Source organism: Mauremys mutica, chromosome 6 (assembly GCF_020497125.1).
Source record: "Mauremys mutica isolate MM-2020 ecotype Southern chromosome 6, ASM2049712v1, whole genome shotgun sequence".
Classification (NCBI taxonomy): domain Eukaryota; kingdom Metazoa; phylum Chordata; order Testudines; family Geoemydidae; genus Mauremys; species Mauremys mutica.
The window spans coordinates 130,499,184-130,511,418 of NC_059077.1; the positions used below are offsets into that span (position 1 = coordinate 130,499,184).

Sequence of the window (12,235 nt, forward strand, 5' to 3'; positions counted from 1 at the left end):
TACTACGGTGAGTAACCGTCTTTTCTTCTTCGAGTGATTGCTCCTATGCATTCCAGTTAGGTGATTCCCAAGCCTTACCTAGGCGGTGGGGTCGGAGTGAGACGTGGCAGAGTGTAAGACTGCTGAGCCGAAGGCTGCATCGTCTCTGGATTGCTGCACCAACGTGTAGTGGGAGGCGAAGGTGTGGACAGAAGACCAGGTGGCCGCTCTACAGATGTCCTGGATGGGGACAAGGGCCAGGAAGGCGGCCGACGAGGCGTGCGCTCTCATCGAGTGAGCAGTGAGGTGGCATGGTGGCACGCGAGCAAGCTCGTAGCATGTCCGAATACATGCCGTTACCCAGGAGGAAATCCGCTGGGAGGAGACCGGCTCGCCCTTCATGCGGTCGGCGACTGCTACAAACAGCTGGGTCGAACACCGGAAGGGCTTCGTCCGCTCGATGTAAAAGGCAAGGGCCCTGCGGACGTCCAGGGTGTGAAGCTGTTGCTCCCGAGGGGAGGCGTGCGGCTTCGGGAAGAAGACCGGGAGGAAGATCTCCTGGTTGAGGTGGAACACCGACACCACCTTAGGGAGGAAGGCCGGGTGTGGTCGAAGCTGCACCTTGTCTCCGTGGAAGACGGTGTATGGTGGACCAACCGTTAGAGCACGGAGCTCAGAGACTCGTCTCGCTGATGTAATTGCGACGAGGAAGGCTGTCTTCAAGGAGAGGTAGAGCAGAGAGCACGTGGCCAGAGGCTCGAAGGGCGGTCCCATAAGCTTGGCCAGAACGAGGTTCAAATCCCAGGTCGGGGCAGGATGCCGCACCGACGGGTACAAGTGGTCCAGGCCTTTAAGGAAGCGGGAAACCATCTGGTTGGAGAAGATGGACCGACCTCCCATAGATGGGCGAAAGGCGGACACTGCTGCCAGGTGTACCCTCAAGGAGGAGACCGCAAGACCTTGCTCCTTAAGGTACCAGAGGTAGTCCAGGATGGTAGGGACAGGGACTACGAAGGGATTGAGTCCTCGTTGATCACACCAGAGCGCGAACCGCTTCCATTTCGCAAGGTAGGTGGAGCGAGTGGAAGGCTTTCTGCTCTCTAGCAGGACTTGCTGTACTGCCGCCGAACAGTCCCTCTCTGCGTGGGTCAACCACGCAGGAACCAAGCTGTAAGATGGAGGGACTGCAGGTTCGGATGGCGGAGTCTGCCGAAGTCCTGTGTGATGAGGTCCGGCCATAACGGAAGGGGGATGGGATCCCGAACGGAGAGCTCGAGCAGCAGGGTGTACCAGTGCTGCCTCGGCCAGGCCGGAGCTACGAGTATGATGTGGGCTCTGTCCCTCCGAAGCTTCAGTAGCACTCGGTGCACGAGCGGGAATGGAGGGAAGGCGTAGAGGAGGTGATCCGTCCAGGAGTAAAGGAATGCGTCCGACAGGGAGCCTGGCGAGCGACCCTGGTACGAGCAAAACAGGTGGCACTTCCTGTTCTCCTTGGAGGCGAATAGGTCTATCTGGGGAAACCCCCACCTCCGGAAGATTGTGTGGACGACATCTAGACGGAGGGACCACTCGTGGGAGAGGAACGACCTGCTGAGATGATCGGCCAGCGTGTTCTGCACTCCTGGAAGAAAGGACGCTATCAGGTGAATCGAGTGGGTTATGCAGAAGTCCCACAGGAGCATCGCTTCCGTGCAAAGCAGGGAGGAGCGAGCCCAGCCCTGTCTGTTGACGTAAAACATCACCGTCGTGTTGTCCGTGAAAACAGCTACACAGCGCCCTTGGAGATGGGCATGGAAGGTCTGACACGCCAAGCGGATCGCCCGCAGTTCCCAGACATTGATGTGGAGGGAAAGCTCTTGGGGCGACCAGAGACCTTGGGTGTGAAGGTCGCCGGGGGAGGGTCCGACGTAGCGGCACCCGCCATCGCCTCATCCGGTGAGGAAGACGAAGACAGAGTCTGTACCACCACCTCTGCAGGTGGCTGCTCCGGGGCTTGGGAAGCTGAATCGTGCCCCGGATGCAATGAGGGTCCTGACGGCGACAGGGTCTCCCCCGGTGGTGTTGGGGGAGGCCTGCTCACCGTGGCCTCTGGCACCCTGCGTTCAACACCCGCTGGGCGCTGGAGAAAGGGGAGCCCTTGGGGCTCATGGTAGGCCCAGGGGACCCAAAAACCCCAGTGCTGAGGTCCAAGGTCCTGGCTCTGGGTGGCAGCCCGGAGATCTGTCCCGCTGCCCGCCTGGGAGGCGACGGATGGCTGACGCGAAGGCCACGGGGGGGCAGAGGCGCTGATGGAGTGCACCGTGGAAGGAGGCAGCTTGTCCCCGGACGGTGCCGAGGATCGGTGCCGGCCGTCACGGTGCCAGGATGGAGATCTGGACCGTCAACCACTTCGGTACCGGGAGCCTGAGCGCGACCTCGATCATCGGTGACGGGAGTGGCTTCGGGAATCGCGATGTCGAGATCGGTACCGGGAGCCGGACCTCCGACGGTACCGTCGGTCCGGTGACCGGGACCGTGAGCGTCGCCGGGAGTGCGACCGGTACCGCGATACTGAGCGGTACCGGGACTGCGACCGGTGCCGGGACGGGGAGCGGTACCGAGACGGAGATCGGTGCCGGGATCGGGATCGACGAGACAGTGACCGTTGCCTGGATCGGGACTGGGTCCGAGGCTTGGAGCGCCGTCCATCCCGTCTGTCGGGGGTCGGGGGCCGCATCATTGCCGGCTTGCCCACCGACTGAACAGCCCGCACCGGCGGTGCCGGGGGCCGGAGGCTCGGTGCCTCTGCGAGCTCAATAAGCTCTCTTGCCATCGCGAATGTCTCAAGCGTAGACGGGAGATGCAGCTCGACCACGGTCGGCACCGGGGAGCAGGGAGGTACCGGACTCGATGGCTCTTGAGGTGCCGGAGTCAACGGAACCGTGCACGGCTTGTGCACTACCACAGCCGGTGCCAGAGGTGCCGGGGATGGCTGGGTAAGCTGTCCCGAAGTTGGAGGCTTAGGAGCCGAGTGCGCCGTCTTCCGCTTCCTCTGCGGGGAGAGAGAACGGTGCCGGGACTTCGGTGCCGTCTGCGACTCTTTAGCTGCGTCGGCACCGGGACGGCTCGGTGCCGCTGGTGCGCTGTGCGCCGAGGACGGTTTCGGCGGTGCCGGGGACGGAGCAGTGGGCTGAAGTGCGCGCTCCGTAAGGAGCTGTTTGAGGCAAGAGTCTCGCTCCTTTCTCGTGCGCGGCTTAAATGCCGTGCAAATCGGGCACTTATCAGTCCTGTGAGATTCCCCGAGGCAGTGCAGGCTGGAGTCGTGCGGGTCGCCGATGGGCATGTGCCGCTGGCAAGCCGCACAGGGCTTAAACCCCGGTGCCTTGGGCATGAGCCCGCACCGGTTGTGGAAGAAGAGGTTGTGGAAGAAGAGGGGCTCATGCCCTCTAATTCCCTTACTATACTATAACTACTAAACTTATTCAACTAATCTAACAACTAAACTAAGTTAACCAACTATATACACTGAAGAGATGGAGAAATGCTAGGGCTGTGGAGGTGAGAGAGCACTCCACTGTTCCAACTGGCCGTCACGGGCGGTAAGAAGGAACTGAGGAGCGGACGGGCCGGCTGGGGTATATATCTAGCGCTATAGCGGCGCCACTCCAGGGGGCACCCAGCCGGCCCGCCGGAGTTGCTAGGGTAAAAATGTTCCAGAGAGCCGTGCACGCACGGCGCGCACACCTAACTGGAATGCATAGGAGCAATCACTCGAAGAAGAATCTAAACAGGCTGAGCTCTTTCACTAGTTCACTAGCAGGCATTTTTCTCCAGCCCTCAAAACGTTTCATTGCTTTTTGCTGCCTCATCTCCAATATTTCAAAATCATTTTCAAAGGTGGACACCAAAACTGGATGCAGTATTCCATGACCAGTCTTACCGATGGTGTGTCACCTCCCTATGCTACTCACTGCCCTGTCCTCATCATTAATTACCACTCTACTAGTATTTTATCCCCCACCAGTGTTAGCAGCAGTGATTTTATATTGCGTTGCAGTCAGGGCCGCCCAGAGGGGGGGGGGGAAGTGGGGCAATTTGCCCCAGGCCCTGGGCTCCGCAGGGGCCCCCACGAGAATGGCTGAGGCTCCCTCTCCGGCCCTGGTCCAACCCCACCTCCACTCCTCTCCCGGAGCCTCAGCGCATCCAGGAGCATGTTCTACTGTGTAGTCGGTGTCATTCCCACAATGAAGAGTCATTGAGTGGGGTGATCCAGGGGAAGCAGCTCCAACATCCAATGTGGCTGGACAGGGGCAGGACATCAGCACTGCAGGGGAGGGGTGGGTGTGTCAGTGACATCACAAGGGCCTGATGGTCTGTCAGGACTCAGCGGGGGGGTGGATAGGCGTCAGGGCAGTCAGGGGACAGGGAGCAGGGGTGGGGTCCTGGGGTGGTGGTGGGGAGGAGTCTCTAGGGGACGGTGAGGGGGCAAGGAGCAGGATGGGTCAGGGGTTCTGAGGGGGGCAGTCAGGGGGCAGGAAGTGGGTGGGGGTCGGATAGGGGGCAGGGCCAGGCTGTTTGGGAGGCATAGCCTTCCCTACCCTAAAGCTCATTCAGCAGTTTGAGGCTTGCAGAAGAGCCGAGCTGTTAGCTTTTCCATTAGGGCTCCCATCCCTTTCGCTTCTCAAATGCCAAATTATAGTCTGTATTTAATTTCAGTGCCATAGGGAGATTCCCGTCAGGGGAGGGGAGCTTCATTTCAAATTAGCCTCTGGGGGAGGGATCACATGAGAAGAGCAATATCCTTCCCAACCCTACCAAGAGAGACCCCCCCTCCCCTGCATTCCCTGAGGCTTCAGAGGGGTTAATTCAGTGGTTCTCAAACTTTTATACTGGTGACCCCTTTCACATAGCAAACCTCTGAGTGCAACACCCCCCACCATATAAATTAAAAACACTTTTTTATATATTTAACACTATTATAAATGCTGGAGGCAAAGTGGGGTTTGAGGTGGAGGCTGACAGCTCGCGACCCCCAGTAATAACCTCATGACCCCTTGAGGGGTCCCGACCCCCAGTTTGAGAACCCCTGGGTTAATTTAATTTTAGCACCCTGTGTCCATTCACATCCATGTGCTATTTTGAGCATTTCAGTTTTCACAACATAGGCTCATCCCAGATTTGGAACAAGCTCAAATGCTCAGTTTGTGAAGTCTGTACATAAGCTATACTAAAGACAAACCCACAGTAACCGTCTTCAGTTTGTGAGGGACCCCATCGAGCCAGTCTCAAGAAAACAGATAAATGTGTGGCGGTTAAGTCCATTAATGGCTATTAGCCAAGATGGGTAAGGAATGGTGTCCCTAGCTTCTGTTTGTCAGAGGGTGGAGATGGATGGCAAGAGAGAGATCACTTGATCATTGCCTGTTAGGTTCACTCCCTCTGGGGCACTTGGCATTGGCCACTGTCGGTAGACAGGATACTGGGCTGGATGGACCTTTGATTTGACCCAGTATTCCTGTTCTTATGTTCTAACCTAAATGAACCCAAAGTTATGGAGACAGATATGAGTCAAGGAAGCCAGCAGAGTATCAGAAACCTGGAAAAATCTCTGACTGGATGGGCTCAGGCATTTGGTCACAATCTGAGGTAGTTCAAAAGTTTTGGATTTTTTTAAAGCAGAATTTTTTTATTGTTTCTTTAAACAATCAAACACAGCAAGCAGCAAATATTTGGCCACACACTTCTGAGTGAGGAGGGAGAAACAGTAACAGGAAACTTGGAAATGGCAGAGATGCTTAATGACTTCTTTGTTTCGGTCTTCACTGAGAAGTCTGAAGGAATGCCTAACATAGTGAATGCTAATGGGAAGGGGGTAGGTTTAGAAGATAAAATAAAAAAAGAACAAGTTAAAAATCACTTAGAAAAGTTAGATGCCTGCAAGACACCAGGGCCTGATGAAATGCATCCTAGAATACTCAAGGAGCTAATAGAGGAGGTATCTGAGCCTCTAGCTATTATCTTTGGAAAATCATGGGAGACGGGAGAGATTCCAGAAGACTGGAAAAGGGCAAATATAGTGTCCATCTATAAAAAGGGAAATAAAAACAACCCAGGAAACTACAGACCAGTTAGTTTAACTTCTGTGCCAGGGAAGATAATGGAGCAAGTAATTAAGGAAATCATCTGCAAACACTTGGAAGGTGGTAAGGTGATAGGGACTAGCCAGCATGGATTTGTAAAGAATAAATCGTGTCAAACCAATCTGATGGCTTTCCTTGATAGGATAACGAGTCTTGTGGATAAGGGAGAAGCGGTGGATGTGGTATACCTAGACTTTAGTAAGGCATTTGATACGGTCTCGCATGATATTCTTATCGATAAACTAGGCAAATACAATTTAGATGGGGCAGCTATAAGGTGGGTGCATAGCTGGCTGGATAACCGTACTCAGAGAGTAGTTATTAATGGTTCCCAAGCCTGCTGGAAAAGTATAACAAGTGGGGTTCCGCATGGGTCTGTTTTGGGACCGGCTCTGTTCAATATCTTCATCAACGACTTAGATATTGGCATAGAAAGTACACTTATTAAGTTTGCAGATGATACCAAACTGGGAGGGATTGCAACTGCTTTGGAGGACAGGGTCAAAATTCAAAATGATCTGGACAAATTGGAGAAATGGCCTGAGGTAAACCGGATGAAGTTTAATAAAGACAAATGCAAAGTGCTCCACTTAGGAAGGAACAATCAGTTTCACACATACAGAATGGGAAGAGACTGTCTAGGAAGGAGTACGGCAGAAAGGGATCTAGGGGTTATAGTGGACCACAAGCTAAATATGAGTCAACAGTGTGATGCTGTTGCAAAAAAAGCAAAAGTGATTCTGGGATGCATTAACAGGTGTGTTGTGAGCAAGACACAAGAAGTCATTCTTCCGCTCTGCTCTGCGCTGGTTAGGCCTCAACTGGAGTATTGTAGCCAGTTCTGGGCACCGCATTTCAAGAAAGATGTGGAGAAATTAGAGAGGGTCCAGAGAAGAGCAACAAGAATGATTAAAGGTCTTGAGAACATGACCTATGAAGGAAGGCTGAAAGAATTCGGTTTGTTTGGTTTGGAAAAGAGAAGACTGAGAGGGGACATGATAGCAGTTTTCAGGTATCTAAAAGGGTGTCATCAGGAGGAGGGAGAAAACGTGTTCACCTTAGCCTCTAAGGATAGAACGAGAAGCAATGGGCTTAAACTGCAGCAAGGGAGGTTTAGGTTGGACATTAGGAAAAAGTTCCTAACTGTGAGGCTGGTTAAACACTGGAATAAATTGCCTAGGGAGGTTGTGGAATCTCCATCTCTGGGGATATTTAAGAGTAGGTTAGATAAATGTCTATCAGGGCTGGTCTAGACAGTATTTGGTCCTGCCATGAGGGCAGAGGACTGGACTCAATGACCTCTCGAGGTCCCTTCCAGTCCTGGAATCTATAAAGAACTGATACATAAATAAACATAATAAGAAAACTTGGTGATTTCCACTGTTCCTTGGTGTAACCACTGAGCCTCAACTTCAGTCTTTGACAGCTGCTTGTTAGACCAGTGGTTTTCAAACTGGAGGTCACGACCTTGTACTGGGTCATGGCGGCTCTGGTCAGCGCCACCGACTGGGCCGTTAAAAGTCCCGTCGGCGATGCTGCCTGGCTAAGGCAGGTTAGTCCCTACCTTCTTCTGACACCGCGTGCGCCCTGGAAGCGGCCAGCAGCAGGTCCAGCTCCTGGGCGGGGGGGCCACAGGGCTCCGTGTGCTGCCCCCTCCCCGAGCACCGGCTCCGCACTGGGGAGCGGGCAGTGCCTGCAGGCGAGAGCCACACAGAGCTGCTTGTGCACCGCCTAAAATCCGGACCTGCTGCTGGCTGCTTCTGGGGTGCAGTGCGGTGTCAGAATACCTAGGGATTAGCCTGCCTTAGCAACCCTGCTGCACCGCTGACCGGGAGCCACCCGAGGTAAGCCCGTGCCCCAACCCTGCACCCCTATTCCCTGCCCTGAGCCCCCCCAAACCTGGAGCCCCTTCCTGCACCCCAAACCCCTCATCCCTGGCACCACCCCAGAGCCTGCACCTCCAGCCCAGAGTCCTGACCCCCTCCCATGCCCCAACCTCCTGCCCCATCCCTAAGCCCCCCTACCCCGTCATCCCTGTCCCCACCCCGCAGCCCTCGCACCAAAACCCTCTGCCCCAGCCCTGAGTCCTTCCCACACCCCAAACCCCTCATCCCCAGCTCCACTGGGTCGGGGCATCAGTAATTGTCTTCAACTGGGTTGCCAGAAAGAAAGTTTGGAAACCGCTGTTAGACTGTATTGCTTCAAGCAGTACATAACTAGAATATTGGTTTTGTCTACACTTGATTGGTGAACTGTTGATTGTATATTGATGTGGTTCTGGTTGAATTATAAATTGCTGATTAGTTAAGAATAAGCAAGTGTCCTGATTTTAAAAATTATTCAAGTTAAAAGTTGACCTGAAAAGAACCTAGCATTAAATTGGTAAGCTAGTGATCTCCTGGACTCAATAAAAAGGCGTTATGTTAGGTTCCATTCTAATATTGGCTCCAACATTCATCCAACTGGCAAATCTGGCTTATTAGATTTCAGCTTTAAAGTCTAACTGGCACCTCAGCAAATCTGTAAAGTTGACCCCCTTTCATGACCACAAACTCTTATGGTTCTCCTCTTCACCCTCCATACAGAGGCAGGCCGCACTGGCAGAAATTGCCTCTTCATTGCAGAGGTGATCCAATAACCAATTCATTCCATTTATTTCAGTGGGCACTGAATTTATTCCTGGGGGGATTCTGTGCCATTGCGCAATGCAGAATTTGTGCAGAAATGCATGTTATGTGTGCGCAGAATGTCCATTTCCTCCCACAGAAATGGGCTACAGAGCTGCTGGCTGCCACCAGGGGACTGCAGGACCCACAGAGCCCAACTTGCAAATAGAAGACAGTGCTGGGGGAGAGCAGGGGAGGGAGCCGCAGTATCCAGCATGCCGCGAAGGGAGGAGGGGGTGTGCAGGAAACTCTGTACAAGCCTGGGACCCAACATCACACTGTTTCTCCTTCTGGATCCCGGGCTCTGGTGGGGAGCGGGTGTGAGTGTCTGGGCTGGGGGGGGCTTGTGGCTGGGCTCTGGTCGGGAGGAGACATGAGTGTCTGGGCTGAGGGGGCCCACAGTTGGGCTCTGGAGGGCAGGGGGTTTGGGTGTCTGGGCTGGGGGGGCACAGCTGGGCTCTGGTGGGTAGGGGGTGCAGGTGTCTGGGCTGGGGGGACCCACAGTTGGGCTCTGGGGGGAGGGAGTGTGGGTGTCTGGGCTGGGGAGGTGCAGCTGGGCTCTGGTGGGGGATGCGAGTGTCTGGGCTGGGGGACGTCCTGCAGCTGGGCCCTGGGGGGCAGGGGGTTTGGGTGTCTGGGCTGGGAGGGGGCACAGCTGGGCTCTGGTGGGTAGGGGGTGCAGGTATCTGGGCTGAGGGGGCCTGCAGTTGGGCTCTGGGGAAGGGGGTGTGGCTGTCTGGCCCCCCTGCTGGGCTCTGGTGGGGAGGGGGGCGGAGAAATAGGAACTGGGTCGTCATAGGGGTTTCCTTAACACTCTACTCCTGGGGGATTTTTTTGTGTCTGTATTGTTACAGACAGAGTTGCTGATCAGTATTTTGAAATAAATACAAAATAATTGAAACTGGCGTGATTATATAGTGTTATTTTGACAAATAAAATATGCAGAATTTTAAAATGTTGTACGCAGAATTTTTAATATTTTGGCACAGAATTCCCCCAGGAGTATGAATTGGAGCTATATGCATTTGAATTGGCCTCCCAGACAGCTTTTAGAAAAAAACGTGAAATAGAAGATCTGGCATAAGCTGAAATGTCTGAGGAGGCATTTAACATTCCCTGGTTATCCATTCAGGCTCAGATCCGGCTTTTGGTTTTTGTGCAAAGCTGCCATCCGTGCCAGTGGAAGCTGAGCACTTGGAACGTTGGCAGGGAGAGACCCATCGCAACATGGACTGGGTAGTGCGGGATAGGAAGGAAAACACTATGGAATCCTGAACTTCAGTGTGAGAGAGAGATACCATTCGAATGCATTTCTAATTACTTCACACCTCTTTGTTATGTGGGAGAGCTGGATATCTGAACATTGTCGCTGCTGAAACTCTCAGTAAAAAACAACCAGGCACAAACACACCACAACCAAGGGCATTGCCCCAAGCACCTGTGTGACGTTCTGTATCTCAACGGAACACTTTACACCCTCATGTTAATCTTTATAAAATGATTGTGTGGTATCCAATGCAAAGTTTGCCATGTTGGGTGTCTTCAGAAGGCTCATAATGCACTGAGCATTGTTATAATGATGTTATAGTAATTGTTGTTACAGTACTGTTATAGGTTACATTTTCAGCCTCATAATGATATACATGAAATTATATCATCATGGCTTAAAATAAACCCAGGCAAAAACTCTCCAAGAGCAGAGGGGCAGTTCACACCTCATCAGGGCAGGTATGGGACAAACGCCGCCCAGCCTCACAGGAACAAAGGATGCTGGCCTAGGCAGCAACAAAAGGATCTGTTGGACTTTTGGGTAATGCTCACCTGACTCTTTGGGGGTGGGGCAAAGCCAAGAGGGAGGAAAGAACATGATAAACGGGAGAAACGTTTGCCATGCTCGCGCTCTCGCTCTCTTCCACCTCCATCTACAGACATCACCACCAAGCGACTGAAGAGCTGATCAAAGGGGATCTCCTGGCTGAAGAGCAGCCAGACACCTGTGGTGAGACGCATCTAAGTTTGTAAGGGCACTGAAAGTGTTAAGATCAGCTTAGAATGCGTTTTCCTTTTATTTCATTTGAAAAAATCCAACTTGTTACGCTTTGACTTATAATCCCTTAAAATCTCTTTATAGTTAATAAATCTGTTTGTTTGTTCTACCTGAAGCAGTGCGTTTGGTTTGAAGCATGTCAGAGACTCCCCTTGGGATAACAAACCTGGTACATATCAATTTCCTTGTTAAACTGATAAACTCATATAAACGTGCAGCATCCAGTGGGCATAACTGGACACTGCAAGATGGAGGTTCCTAGGGTTGTGTCTGGGACTGGAGATATTGGCTGGTGTCATTCTGTTGCACAATCCAAGGAGCAGCTTCCATGCCAGAGGCTGTGCGTGACCAGCCCAGGAGTGGGGTTCTCACAGCAGAGCAGGATCAGGCTGTCTCCCAGAGTCAAGGATTGGAGTGACCTAGCAGATCACTGGTCCAGATAACATCAGAGGGGAACGTCACAACCTGCAACACTGGCTCTGTGTTTCGGGGGTGGCATTTGGCAGGACAAATGAGGTTCATGGGTCTCTCTCTCACACCTCTCTTCTCCCCGGTCCTTCAGTCAATTTCAGCCAGACTGAGAAAAAATATTTTAGTTTCCACAGACCTGTAGTGCATGCAGCAATGCAGCTCTTATGTCTTGGTTGTGTGTGTAAAACACATAGAATCATAGAAATGTTGGGCTGATGGGACCTCGAGACATCAGCTAATCCCATCCTCTGTGCTGTGGCAGGATCTAGTAAAGCTAGACCATCCCTGTCCAAATTGTTTTTAAATGCTTCCAACGATGGGGACTTCGTCACCTCCATTGGACGTCTGTTCCAAAGCTTAACTGCCCTTAGAATTACCAAGTTTTTCCTAATAGTAACCTAAAGCTCCATTTGCTGCAGATTAAGCCTGTTACTTCTTGTCCTATCTCCAGTGGACATGGAGAACAATTATCACAGTCTTCCTTATAACAGCCCTTAACATTCTGGAAGATTATCAGGTCCCCTCTCAGTCTTCTTTTCTCAAGACTACATATACGTTTTTCAACCTTTCCTCGTATGCCAGGTTTTTTTTAAACATTTTATCATTTTTGTTGCTCTCCTCTTGCTGGGGCCTCACCAGCGCTGAGTAGAGCAGGACAATGACTTCTACATCGCTGAGAACTCTGCCCATGCGCAGAGGCAGGGGCAGTAGTGTGTCAAGGCATCTGCTGCCTGTTGCATCCCCATGCGCCATCTTGTGGAAGCTTTACTTATTTTAGGAGGAAAAACAAAACAAGAAGGAACAAAAGCAATTTGTATTGAAAGTGCAGGATTGTTCACTGGATATGGAAAACCTTAATGAGTGTGTTATGTTAATTGCACAAAGAAAACTCAACGCATCAATTTGGAAACATGGACCAAATTAATTTCTGAAAGGGGTTTAGTTTAAGAAGT

The 12,235-nt window shown here is 52.3% G+C and overlaps 1 protein-coding gene across 2 annotated transcripts in view; it reads right to left on the reverse strand.

The window, feature by feature from the left end:
* The window catches only part of CORO2A (coronin 2A), a 115,967-nt gene that overhangs the window by 44,379 nt on the left and 59,353 nt on the right, over positions 1–12,235 (reverse strand). The gene's annotated exons all lie outside the window — the stretch shown is intronic.